We start from the raw sequence: 15,050 nt of genomic DNA, 5'->3' as shown, positions 1-15,050 counted from the left end.
TCAGCACCCTGCCTTCCTTTGCTTCCAGCAAGGATCCACATTTTAACATCATCATGCTGCTTTATTACACTTATCACTAGAGGCAGGTATCTCCAGAGACTGGCTAAAAGTCATCTGAAAAATGAACATGACATCTGCAACTCCAGAACTCTAGTCCCATTGGACTGGATGCATTGAGGACTTGGATCCAGCTATGTAGACGTATCATCATTGTCAGGGTTCGGGGTCAGTGGACCCCCTGGACCACCACGGGAGATGGTACTAGCCGACACCTGGGACCGGAATCTAAGCGGCACATGGTTTTCACCAGAGCCCGCCGCAAAGCACGATGGTCTTGCTGCAGCAGGGTGCCAACAGGTCGTTCCACAGGCGCAACTAGCCCACAGTGGCAGCTGAGGTAGAGGTACAGAATCGGAGTCCAGGCTCAATATCAGAAAGGGGCAGGCGGCAGAGATGCAGAGGTCAGGTCCGAGGTCACAACAGGAATACAGCAGAGCAGGGAAAAGGAAAACCGCGGGGAACACAGGAACACACTGGGAAGCTTTCTCAAAGGCAATGAGCGCAAATATCTGTTAGGGAATCATGGTTACAGCCGGCCTTTAAGGAAACCCAGAAGTACCAGCGCCAATCAGACATGCGCTAACCCTTTAAACCCTAGAGTGCCAGCACGCACACCCTAGGATGCGGGGACGGGTGCGCGGGTCAGGCCGGATGGGAGCAGGAGTGATGAGAGGTGAGTTTGATGCTGGGGCTGAGGCTAGCACCACGGAGAGGGGCATGGCTGTGCCGGCGATCTGAGACATGGATCGTGGGGCACCCATGACAATCTTTCTTTCTTTTCTTTTAACATACTCTATCCACTCTTTTTTCCCCCAAAAAATGTTAACACTCTTTTAAGGCAGTTAGTTAGAGAACTTTTTCTCATTGATAACAATGCAGCTTGTGTCTTTGCCTCCCATACCCAGGGTATAAATAGTCATGTGGCTTTTCAAGGAATTATATGTGGCTTTTCAAGGAATTATATGTAACATACATAGCTTATTATGGAGGAAAGTTTGTACCAAACTTTGGGGGGTAAGGTTCAACAGGGCACCACTAATTTGGGGGAAAAATCGTCGCACCCTGATGATGTCATTGGAGCAATGATCGATCCCTTAATGGCTGCATGCACTGCCACTTGCATATTAAGCCCTTAATGACAGGCCCTTTTTTGTTTTTGCTTTTTTCACTCCCCACCTTCAAAAGAGCTTTGTGAGCGCTTGTTTTCTGCTTAACAAATTGCACTTCATATTGATGGTATTAAATATTCCATGTCGTGTACTGGGAAGCAGGAAAAAATTCCAAATGCAGTGAAATTGGATTTGGACTTGGATTTTATGGCTTTCACTGTGTGCCTCAAATGACATGTCTACTTTATTCTTTGGATAGTTACAATCATGGGATACCTAATATATAGGCTTTATAATGTTTTCATACATTTACAAAAATTAAAGCCTCCAATACAAACAAAAAATCTTTGTTTTGCCATATTTTAGCGCTAGTTACTTTTTCATACTTAGATGTATGAAACAGTGGGTGATGTCATTTTTGGCAACTTTTGATTACGTTATAAATGCTATTATTTTAAGGACTGTTCAGCCTTTTTATTGAATTTTTTATAATTTTTTAAAGGTCAAAAAATTGTACAGTATGCCAGTATATGGGGATTTTACGCATTATTTATGAATGAGTTAAAATCAGACAGCCTTGAGTCTTTGAATGACAGGGGGTGGCGATCAAATCCAATATGGTGGCGCCCATGTCGGAGGCATTTACAGGATTAACACCCGCAATTGGTGCCAGCACCAACCACGGGTGATACCAGTGGGTGTTTGCTGCAATGTGCAGCAAATGCCCACTTGTATGGAGAGGGCTCAGCCAATATGTGACATACAGATACATCATACTTTAGCTAGGGGTTTAGGCTGGTGAGCTTGTGCACTGGCATTTAAAGAGTTAACGTCTGCAATCATTGCCAGCACTGATTGCGGATGTTACAAGCAGGAAATCCAACCTGGACCAGAACACATTTTTAAAAATGTAATTGGGTCCACTCATCACTACTTTCTATAGGTGTCCCAATCTTCAGGATTGTGAAAACCTATGAAAATAATACAAATACAGTGCCATTCAAATTTATGGAATAGATTTTCATTTTCTTGTGAATCCTAAATTATTATGTCACAGGTGGCAAACTTATGGCATTCGTGCCAGAGGGGATAAACAGAGCCCTTTTATATGGGCACACAGGCCAATATCAGCCACACATCCTGAACTGCCTGTGTACTACAGGAAGAGTGCATATCTTTAGAGGCATTGGAGTTTCTGATACAAGACCCAAGATTAGTACTGAGCACCTATTGTCCCACTCCTAGTCACACCCCCAAACTTTATCAACCTTAATGGCCTTCAGATAGTTTAATGCCTTTTTCCTGTAGCTAACCGCCCTTTGGACCCATACAATACCCCCTAATGAAAGATAGCAACCTAAAATGCACTCCTAACCCCCTCTTCACTCCTCATATTGTAGCCCTCCCCATATTGGAGCTCTTCCTTCCTTTTCCATTGTGGCCCACTTCCCCCTCATTCTCTTCATATTGGGGCTTTCAGTCCTCCATCTTCCCTCAAATTGTGACCTCCCTCCTCCATCCTCTTCATATTGTGGCCTCCCTCCTCCATCCTCTTCATATTGTGGCCTCCCTCCTCCATCCTCTTCATATTGTGGCCTCCCTCCTGCATCCTCCCTCATATTGTGGCCTCCCTCCTGCATCCTCCCTCATATTGTGGCCTCCCATCCTCCATCCACCTCATATTGTGGCCTCCCTCCTCCATCCTCTTCATATTGTGGCCTACTTTCTCCACCCCCTTCATATTGTGGCCTCCCTCCTGCATCCTCCCTCATATTGTGGCCTCCCTTCCTCCACCCACCTCAAATTGTTGCCTCCCTCCTCCATCCTCTTCATATAGTGGCCTCTCTTCTCGACCACCCTCATATTGAGGCCTCCCTCCTGCACCCCCCTCCTATTCTGACCTCCCTTCTCCATCCGCCTTCTCTATCCTCGCTCATATTAGGGCCTCCCTCCTCCATACACCTCATAATGAGGCCTCTCTCCTTCATCCTCCTCATATTGTGGTCTCCCATCCCTATCCTTTTAATATTTGGCATTCTGTCCTATATCATCCCTTATATTGTGTTCCCTTTCCCCTACTGGCTACTGGCAGGATCCTAGTCCTGTTTCTCTTCTGCCAGGTTCTGCGATGACTCAGAGCAGGGGTCAGGGCCAGCTGAGGTGGGAGCTGACTCCACATTTCTGCTAAAGCAGAAACACTGCATGTGAAACACTGCACCACCTGGTCTCTGCTCTGCAACTCTAGTGTGTCAGGGCTTGAACCAGGAGGTGGGACATTGTGGTACATCCCGGGACATTCTAAGAGGGTTAGGCGCTATGGGAATTCCTGTAATTGGCTAGGCTGGACATGTGATTCTGCAGTATAAGAGCACATGTCCAGACACCATTACACATAGCAGATACAGCTAGGGAGGGATATTCTTACTGATTATACAGGAATATACACAAATACATGCAAAGACAGAAAAGATTATTAGCATTTATTACATCATCCAGCAAGATCTTGAAAGTACTGTCTTTGTATAGTATACAGCCACAGAAAAAGAAATCATCAGCAATAATGATACTTTGATTGCAAAGTTGCTCCTGTCAGAGAATACGTGTTTCTGAAAGGTGTCGTCAGAGAATATTAGGCTTTAATAAGTAGCTCAGAAGTGTAATGTCAGAGAATACTGCACTTTAATATACACTCACCGGCCACTTTATTAGGTACACCATGCTAGTAACGGGTTGGACCCCCTTTTGCCTTCAGAACTGCCTCAATTCTTCGTGGCATAGATTCAACAAGGTGCTGGAAGCATTCCTCAGAGATTTTGGTCCATATTGACATGATGGCATCACACAGTTGCCGCAGATTTGTCGGCTGCACATCCATGATGGAAATCTCCCGTTCCACCACATCCCAAAGATGCTCTATTGGATTGAGATCTGGTGACTGTGGAGGCCATTTGAGTACAGTGACCTTATTGTCATGTTCAAGAAACCAGTCTGAGATGATTCCAGCTTTATGACATGGCGCAATATCCTGCTGAAAGTAGCCATCAGATGTTGGGTACATTGTGGTCATAAAGGGATGGACATGGTCAGCAACAATACTCAGGTAGGCTGTGGCGTTGCAACGATGCTCAATTGGTACCAAGGGGCCCAAAGAGTGCCAAGAAAATATTCCCCACACCATGACACCACCAGCCTGAACCGTTGATACAAGGCAGGATGGATCCATGCTTTCATGTTGTTGACGCCAAATTCTGACCTTACCATCCGAATGTCGCAGCAGAAATCGAGACTCATCAGACCAGGCAACGTTTTTCCAATCTTCTACTGTCCAATTTCGATGAGCTTGTGCAAATTGTAGCCTCAGTTTCCTGTTCTTAGCTGAAAGGAGTGGCACCCGGTATGGTCTTCTGCTGCTGTAGCCCTCTGCCTCAAAGTTCGCCGTACTGTGCATTCAGAGATGCTCTTCTGCCTACCTTGGTTGTAACAGGTGGCGATTTGAGTCACTGTTGCCTTTCTATCAGCTCGAACCAATCTGCCCATTCTCCTCTGACCTCTGGCATCAACAAGGCATTTCCGCCCACAGAACTGCCGCTCACTGAATGTTTTTTCTTTTTCGCCCCATTCTCTGTAAACCCTAGAGATGGTTGTGTGTGAAAATCCCAGTAGATCAGCAGTTTCTGAAATACTCAGACCAGCCCTTCTGGCACCAACAACCATGCCACGTTCAAAGGCACTCAAATCACTTTTCTTCCCCATACTGATGCTCGGTTTGAACTGCAGGAGATTGTCTTGACCATGTCTACATGCCTAAATGCACTGAGTTGCTGCCATGTGGTTGGCTGATTAGAAATTAAGTGTTAACGAGCAGTTGGACAGGTGTACCTAATAAAGTGGCCGGTGAGTGTATACTTCAGAAAAGTGTTATCAGGGAATATTTCACTTTAATACATAGTACCGAATTGTTGTCAGAAAATATTGTGCTTTAATACGTAGTTCAGAAAAGTATTGTCAGAATATTGTTCTTTAATATGTGGTTCAGAAAAGTGTTGTTTGAAAACATTGCTCTTTTATATGTAGTTCAGAAAAGTGTTGTCATTTGCGATTTAATTCGTATTTCAGTAAAGCCTCACCCCGTTAAAATAGCAAAGCAGTATCATCCACAAGTCATGAAGCAGTCAGTTATGCTGTATGATGTCTCTTATACCTGGGAATCAGTGGCCCATCCATCTGCCCCTGCTCCAGACATAGAGTTGCAAGATTTTCAAGGATTTTAGAGGATGAGAGTGTAGAAGATACTTATGATGATGATGAAACACAACTTCCAAAGGCTGTGGCTTTTTGCTATTTGCAGATGGAGAAGGGGGGCAGTGGTAAAGGCTCGGGGTTGTAAGAAGTAAGAGGTGAAGATGAGTGTCAGGCTCCAAGGGTAGTGGACCCACTGGACGTGGACAATGATGTAAGCTGACACCTGAAACCAGAGTCTAAGTGGTACCCCTTGACTTGTTGCGGAGTGGTACCACCAGGTCGTTCCACAGGTGCGACTTTATCCGCAGTGGCAGCCAAGGTGAAGTACACAGACGTCAGGCAGAATCATAGCCGGGGACGAGCAGGAGGTCAGGATGGGCAGCAAGGGATCAGAATCGGGGCAGGTCAAGGCAGGCAACAGAGGAGCATAGTCAGGAACGGAATCAAGGTCACAATGGGAACAAGCTTCGACAGGCACAAAGATCCGACAGGGAACACAGGAAGGGGTTGAGAATTTTTTTAAGGAGAGGTGGCTGGCTAGCGCCAATTATGGAGTGCTGGCCTTTAAATTTAACAGAGCTGGAGCATGCATTCCCAAGGAGGCGGGGACACGCAACAAGCCACGGGAGATGGCACTGGAACCTGGCAAGGTGAGTGGCGCAACGGGCACAGCGGGCCACACGGATGTACACGGGTGCGCCTGTGACCAGAGACATTGGTCGCAGGGGCACCTGTGACAATGAGGTCCTAAACCCAACATGGGAAGAAGACTTGAAACAAAGAGTTGGTGGCCAGGAAGCCATGGTCAGCTGGCAGTGAAAGCAAAAGACGGCCAAGGCACAGCAGTCAGATTGTCTATTGCTAGTGCCCACTTAGAGGGACTCAGGAAATTAAAGCCATTCCACAATGTGTCTGCAGTGTGTCATTTTTTTCTCACAAAATGCAGATGATAGAACGCATGTAATTTTCAGGCTACCAGTCCATAAAGTGTGGCTAAAACCTTCTGAGCACCTCATGTATGACCAGGCACCTTAAGAGTTAATATGATCTGCAGTGGCTGAGACACTAAAAAGCCTGGAAACATCTAAGGCTCCCCCTGCTACTCTAGTTGGCCCAGCCACAAGGCCGCTTGTCTCCTTGCTAAGGGAGGATGTAATGCCACCACAAAACCACTACCATAACCAGCAGCACCACCATCACTAAACCTGTCCATACCATCCATTCAGCTCTCCATCCCCCAAATCACCGAGTAAAAGTGAAAGATTGGCCCATCTCATGGCCCTGAATAGTAGCATTTTCTAATTGCTGGATTTTAAAATGCTCCCTCTCAGCTTTAAAGATCTGATGGTGGTGGCTGTTGCTCAGTTTAAAGTTCCCGTCTGTCATACAATCCATGCCCTGCACCAACAGGTTGTGAACAAGATCAAATGTGCACTGTGCAAAACTTTTAGTTCTAAAGGGCACCTCACAACTGACCCATGTACCAGTCAGCATAGGCAGGGACAATACATCTTCTTAATTGCTCATTGGGTTAATGTAGTGGTGGCTGGTCCCCAGGCAGGAGGCGCCCTGCCTCACCTCCTTGCCTCCTCCTGATCCTAACCTGCTTCCTCCTCTCCTGCTTCCTCATCCAGTAAGCAAAGCACCCACAGAACTCCACAATCAACAACAGGCCAAGGTAAAACTCATTTATCTGGGCAAAAGACCACACAAAGCTGGGAACTGGGATCCAGGAGAAGACAGATGAGTGGTAGTTGCCGCTGAACCTCAAGCCCAGCAAGGTGGTGTGGGACTATAGCCACATCCTTGTAGCAACTTTGGGCCGAGCCAAGTTGATGCATTTTTTTGGTTCAAATAGTTTTTATTAAAGATTTTTAAATATTTCACATCTCGAAGATATACAATAACACACATCATAGTGAATGATCAAATATTACAATACAGCTACTCCGGGGCATACCCCGGGTCTATAAAGAAGAAATTTGTTACAAATGACTATTCGATCAAAAACTAGAATTAGAATAAAATACTTCATCCTATGCATATGCAAATCTGCGCATCTGTGTTCTTTTATGTGAATGAAGAGATGAGAATTATGTGGACAAGATCAGTCAAAGCTATTAAAACTTATAAAACAACAACAACATCAACTAGGGCATAGAGTACGTTGTGATGGTCTGTACTTAGGATGTATTGCATGTTTAGTACTTATCTTAGGGGATTTGGAGAGAAGTAGGAGATCCTCCTAGAGAAGTACAGAATTGAGAGGAAGACCAGCTATCCCAGATCAATTTGGGGTTATGTGATCTCAGGAATCCATAGGACATTTTTTCTTCATACATGTAAGCTGTATTAATTTCAATTATCAATTCCTCCCTGGTAGGAATCACCTGGGATTTCCATTTCCGAGCGATAAGGAGTTTGGCCACTGTCAGAATTTTAACTAATAGTTTCTTATGTGGCATGGAAATTCTGGGAATCCCTATTAGTAATAGGGCTAACAGCGGGGATCTGGGAAAGCTATAGAGGAACACTTGCCTCAAAAGGGAGAATACATTTGACCAATATGGTTGTAAACAGGGGCAATCCCAAAATATATGTGATATTGTGCCCCTACCCCCACATCCTCTCCAGCAAAGATGGGATGAGTTAGGATACATCTGACTGAGACGGACTGGTGTGTAATACCAGTGTAGCATTATTTTGGAAGTTAATTCTAACTGAGCTGTGTTTCTAAGTGCGCTTGAAGTTATTCTCATAGACGAGCACCAACTTTGGGAGGAGATAGGTGTATTAAGTTCACGCTCCCACATTTTCAAGGGATAGAGATATTGGAATGTCATACACTGGGTAACAGTGGTGTAAAATGGTTTAATGCCCTTGCCTTTGCGAAACATTAGGGTGAAAATATCTTTATTAAAAGAAGGTTTGTTTGTCAATTTCGATTTAATATAACGTGTTACTTGGTCATATCGTAGAAATTCGTTATCTGACAATCCGTACCTTTCTTTAAGAACATTGAATGGTATAACTTTTTCCCCTTCAAACAGTTGCCCACAGTGATTTATCCCCCCCCCCTCTCCCAGTTAGATAGCAATAATGAGGGAATAGCTATTGTAAGGGTAGAGAGTGGGAGATCTGTCCATGTCTGGTGATCTCCAGCTGTTGCATGAAGGGATCTCCAGACAGATAGGAGTGCCTTCAAAGGGGATGAGGATATGTTAGGTAGAGGGATGTTCCACATAGATGCAATTAGAATACTACGTATCTCTAGCCCGCCACATATATCTGATTCAATTTGCATCCAGGGGGTCTTCTCTTTGGTGTTATGCCAGAGAGAGCCTTGGGCTAGTAGGTTTGCTATATAATAGGCCTTTAGGTCAGGTACCCCCAGGCCTCCCCTGCTCTTATGTTTAACCAGAATGTGTTTAGCTAGTCTTGGTTTTTTACCTATGCAGATGAATCTAGAGAGCACGGATTGTGCCTTTTCCAAGAAGGAGCTGGGTATGTGTATTGGGAGAGTTCTGAACATATACATTAACTTGGGTAGCAGAAGCATCTTGAATGCGGCTATACGGCCCAGCCAAGACAACTCTCCTTTTTGCAATGTTGCACACTCCTTAGAGATATTGTCAAGCAGGGGAGGAAAGTTGTTACGAAAAAGATTCGCAGGAGAGTTAGTGAGGGTGATCCCTAGGTATTTAACTGAATTTATTTGCCAGTCCAGGGTATATTTGTTTTTCAGGAGGTGTAAGGAAGTCAGGGGGATGTGTAAAGGGAGGGCTTGGGATTTGGTGATGTTCAGTTTGTAGTAAGAGTTCTTACCGAATTCTATGATTGTGTCCATGACCGCCTCCAGGGAGTTCTCTGGATCTAGCATTGTTAAGAGGATGTCATCCGCATATAACGATATGAGATGAGATCTGTCCCCTATCTGTACTCCTCGAATATTTGGATGTCCTCTGAGTAATCTAGCTAATGGTTCAATAGATAAAACAAAAATTAAAGGGGAAAGAGGACACCCCTGTCTGGTCCCATTAGTAATATTAAAAGACTCCGATAAAGTTCCATTAGCAAACACCCTGGCAGAAGGGGAAGAATATAAAGCCTGTATGGAACGAAGTATAAACCCCTCAATGCCCATCCGTTCTAACGCCGAAAAGGCGTACGACCAATTAATGCGATCGAACGCCTTTTCGGCATCCAAGGCGAGTAGGACCGCGGGCCATTTCTTTACATGCAGCCAGTTCATAATGTCTATAACTCTACGAGTATTGTCAGAGGCTTGACGGCCTTTAATAAAGCCTGTCTGGTCGTCGGATATTAATTGGGATATACATGGCATAAGTCTGGCTGCTAATACTGCTGCATACAGTTTAGTATCCGCGTTCAATAATGATATAGGTCTGAAATTTTGAGGGACCTCGGACGGTTTTCCTGGTTTGGGAATTGTCACTATCAGGGCTTGCTGGTTCTCGGTCGGGAGTGTGCCTCTTTCCGCAGCCGCATTTATAAAATTCGTAAAGTGTGTAGGGAGGATAGTGGAGAAGGTCTTATAGTATTCTGCTATAAACCCGTCTGGGCCAGGGGCTTTCCGAGAGGGCATAGAATGTATAGCCTTGATCACCTCACTTGTATTAAATGGAGCGCATAAAATGTGACTTTGTTCTGGGGTTAATTTTGGGAGACCCGCAGAGGTAAGAAACTTATTAATTTCTCCTTTCTCGGGTTGGTAGGTAAATTTATCTTCCGCTATATTATAAAGTGACTCATAATAGCTTCTAAAGCGGTCAGCGATCAGTTTGGGGGTGTACAATTTGGTTCCATTGGATGGATGTAACAGAAAAGGAATTCTGGAATTCATATGTTTTTGTTTAAGTCTCCGCGCCATAAGCCTACCCGCTTTATTGCTTTGAGAATAATAAGTGGCCTTGAGTTTCCTCAGGCATTTATCATATTGTGAGAGGAGCAAACTTCTAAGCTGCATACGGATCGATGTAACTTTCTCTAGGTTGGCATGAGAAGGATTATTTTTATTTACCTGTTCAGCTTGTTATAATTGCTGAGTGAGAGTTCTTAATTGTTTCGTCCGGATTTTATTATCAGTGCGCTCCATCCGCATAAAGGTCCCCCTTATATATACCTTGTGGGCGTTCCACAATAAGGTGGGATCTGCTATGAGGGGGGATGTAATAGTAAAGTATTCCCTGAGTTCCTTTTCAATTTGGGGTCTGTGCGAGTCATGTGCTAGGTAATAGGGGTTACATCTCCACATGTAAGACGGTCTGTCCTGAAAGCCTGTGTCAAGGGTTAGCGTGACTGGAGCGTGGTCTGACCACTTGATTATCCCTATTTTTGCATCCTTAATTTGGCATAGTGTGTCCCTATCTGACAGAATAAGGTCAATTCGGCTATACGTATTATGAACAGTGGAATGAAAAGTGTAGTCTTTTTCAGTTGTATTAATAATTCGCCAGGTATCATATAAGTCATATTTCCAAAGTTCAGTGTGGAGTGCATGTGGGACTGTTCTACCAGTGGAGGTGCAGTCCATTTTGGGGTCTGGGGTGATGTTAAAATCACCACATATAATCAGTTTCCCTTTCTTATGGGTAGTAATTATTCTCATCACTTTGTGAAAAAAAGATATCTGCCTACGATTTGGTGCATAAATTGCAGCAATAGTGATAGGCATATTATTAATGCTACCTACTATAATTACATATCTACCATTCGGGTCACATATAGATTCTGTGACCTGAAGTGCCACGGACGACTTGCAGGCAATAAGAACTCCCCTACACTTTTTGTGATAATTGGAGTGAAATATGTGTGGGAACGCAGGATGTTGGACGCGAAAGTTATCCTCCTGCAGGAGATGGGTTTCCTGCGCACACAAGATATCACATTTGGAGCATTTTGCTTCTCTCCACAATTGATTCCTTTTATAAGGGGTGTTTAATCCCTTTGCATTAATACTGGTTAGCGTAATAGCCATAAGGACGCACTAATTGCGCTGCGACAGTACTCAAATACATCTCTAATACATATGATATCCGTTTTGTTATATGTAGTTGTACTCTGTGCCAACTTATAAACTAGCAACAAAAACAAACATGAGCTATGTAGCTCGAAGGTGTCCGAAGACTCACAGAAAGCCACTATACGTGGTTTCGTCGGACAAGTGAAGGGAACAACAGTCAATCAGTTACCCGATCTGGACGTGTAGAGGGTCAGACGTCCATACCACCTTGCGTGGAAAGTCTTAGGGAACTACCAAGTGTCCGGTCAGCGATGTCCTCTGTTGTTCTGGACATTGACCCATTCTTCTTCCAAAGGTATCGGGGGTCGTCTCGGCTCAGATGGGGGCATCGGCACCTCTAGGTTCCATCTTTTAAGTAGCGCATATCCTTCCTCGAGTGTTTTTACCACCTGTGTGACTCCATTTCTGGTAATGATTACCCGTACTGGAAAACCCCATTTGTATAGGATTTTGTTGTCTCGCAGTGCTCTGGTAAATGGTTGCAGCTGTTTGCGTAGTTGGAGAGTGGCTGCGGACAAGTCAGCAAAGATGGTTATTTTATTATAGGGTTCAGGAAGTGGCTCCATTTTGCGTGTCACTCTTATGATTTCCTCTTTAGTTTTGAAGAAATGGATTCTTGCTAGAACATCTCTAGGCATAGTTTCATCCAAATGCTTAGGTCTGGGAACTCGATGAGCTCTGTCAATAGCTAAGTCCATTTCTGAGGTTTCAGGTAATATGATCTTAATCATTTTCTGAAGATACTGTGCGAGGTCTGCAGGTTGAATTGTTTCCGAAATTCCTCTGAATTTGAGGTTATTCCTTCTCGACCTGTCTTCCAGGTCTGCAAGCTTTGCTTGTAATCTGTGGACCTCGGATTCAAGCTCATAATGAGCATCTATGAGTTCGTTGTGCGAGCCCGCAAAAACCCCTAGCTGGGTCTCAATATGCTCAGTTCTGTCGCCCAGGTCTTGGATGGCGCTATTTAGGGGTTTGAGCATGTAGTTAAAGTCCTTTTGGAAAGACTTACGAAGCATGGAAAGCATCTCTTTCATTGACGCCTGCGTTACCATTGACTCCGATGTAGGAATTGTGGCAAACGGATCTTCCCCGAGGGTCTCAGTATCCTCTCCCTCCTGTCCGCTTTGAGCAGAATCGCTCTGCAGACGCGGTCTCTGTTTGGCGGGACTCCGTGCCTGAGGGGATCCGCCTGATGAATAGCAAGCGGCCGCATAGGTGAGTTCGTTTGCACCTTTTCCCAACGGGGAATTGTCGGGGAGGTCCGCATTCACAACTCCGGGGGATGAGCGCCGAGGTGTATTACCTTCTGCGTCTTGCGGCCTATCTTCCTGCAGTGAATCGTGGCCGGCGCCATCTTGTTTCTTCGCCGAGGACGGAGAAAAGTAAAATTCAGTAAGTTTCCGGGGTCTTCCCGTGTTCTTTCTCTTTTTAGTCATGTTGAGGAATGTTCCGGGATGTTGGGGTTTAAGGTAGCTCCCCTAATTCGCTGTTTAATGTCGCTTATGAGGTGGTAATAGGACGGAGCTGAAGCTTCACACAGCCATCTCAGACGGCAGCCAGGCCACGCCCCAAGTTGATGCATTTTGCATGCATTGCGCATGTGCCCAACTTGGTGGTGCAAGGTTTCCTGGCCAACTACACAGACCTGCCAGGGCTACTGCTTACAGTGCCTGCCATGTTTTTTCATTTGGCTTTCTCATTTGGCTTTCACACCTTGCTGCTGCTCTCCTATCTGCATTGCAAAAGAACTTTTGCCTGCACAGCCACTGGCTCATATATGATGTGGAATTCCACTTTACAAATGCAGAAAATGGTGTGCCAGCAGTAGCAGGCAATGGTAGAATTCCAGCTCCAGAATGCCCTTTTGAGTCAAAGTGGTAACCAGCAGCACTATGCCAATGCAGCAGGTACACTAGCAAAGTGGCCACAATGTGGAATACCATGTTCACTATTTCTCAATCTTCACCACCATCGAATTGGGGTATATAGTACCTCAAGCAGAATGTTACTCACATGGTGGAGGGTTAAAAGATGTGCAATTCTGTATTAATGGAAATTCAAATTTAAAAATGTTTAAATTCCGCATTAATGGAGCTTCAAATTTAAAAAGTTATTCTACATTCAAATAACTCGGTCTGAATACCCAGAAAGCCATTAGCCACAGTGAAAGGAAGGGTTTGTGGTTTTTGCATTGCTTGTTTTACCACTATGAGAATTAATAACTGGCCTTTAACTGCAGCAAGAGGAAAGTTTTGTGGTTTCCCATTGCTTTTTTACTGCTATGAGAATGCCCAACTGGGTCTGAACACCCAAAACACATTTAAAGTATGGTGTGCGTTGGGTGTCGGTACATGGAGAGGGCTCATGGACTGAGCCCTCTCCATAGTGGCTAAGTCTTTGCTGCATATTGCAGCAAAGACTTACCGGTAACACCCTCGATTGGTGTTAACACCAATTGAGGGTGTTATCCCGCAGAACGCTGCAAAGCTACCACCAGCTTCAAAAAGATGGCGGCACATGAGCGATCGTGACGTCATCGGGGAGCGACTCGGGTCCAAAGACAGCCTCGGGTCTGAGGAGTATGCAGTATGGCAGTATATGGTAAGATAATCAGACAACCTAGGGTTAAAGTACCCAAGGGAGGTCTAAAAAATGGTAAAAGTAAAAATAAAAAAAAAGTTAAAAAAAATTATGATAAAAAAACCCTAAAAACTCCCTAAAAAAGTTCCCTAGAACTGATATAAATATACATAAGCAGTAAAAATCATAAACACATTAGGCATCGCCGTGTCCGAAATCGTTTTTCACAGTGTTTAACCATGCAACGGAAAATAGTGCTCCAAGTTGAAAATGCCACTTTTTGGCCATTTTGAAAAATATAAAAAAATTCAAATAAAAGTGATCAGAAGGTTGTACAGTCTTAAAAATGGTAGCATTAAAAACAGAATTAAAAGCTGCAAAAATTATATCACCCACAGCTCTGTACACCAATGTATAAAAAAGTTATTAGCGCCAAAAAATGGCAAAATCCCCCAAAAATGTGGTTTTAATTTTTGTAGATGTATGAAAACATAAACCCTATACACATATGGTATCCCCATAATCACACCAACCCAAAGAATAAAGTAAACATGTCATTTGGGGCGCACAGTGAAAGTTGTAAAATCCAAGCCCACAAGAAAACGGCGCAAATGTGTTTTTTCACCATTTTCACTGCATTTGGAATTTTGTGTGCTTCCCAGTTCATGGCATGGAATAATAAATACCGTCACTATGAAGTGCGATTTGCTACGCAGAAAAAAATCCCTCACAGAGCTCTTTATGTGTAAAAATAAAACAAGGTGGGGAGTGAAAAATGGAAATGAAAAAACAATTAAGGGCTGGGCTGCTTTTTTTATTATTTCCTAGTTCATTTTTTTATGTTATTATTTTAAGTGCTTTCCTTAGCCCATGGTGTGAAGGTTAACTGCCATATTATTTCCACGATTTTTCAGCTCTCATACTAGCCCAATTTTACAGCCATTTTTGGGTGTTAAACTCTGGTTCCACTTTGACTTCAATGGGTTTCGTGTTTAGGCTCAAACTTTGGCCCGGTC

The sequence above is a fragment of the Engystomops pustulosus genome, chromosome 2, assembly GCF_040894005.1.
Source record: "Engystomops pustulosus chromosome 2, aEngPut4.maternal, whole genome shotgun sequence".
NCBI classification, from domain to species: domain Eukaryota; kingdom Metazoa; phylum Chordata; class Amphibia; order Anura; family Leptodactylidae; genus Engystomops; species Engystomops pustulosus.
The sequence above is the reverse complement of the archived record's forward strand: the minus strand, read 5'-3'. Positions refer to the sequence as shown.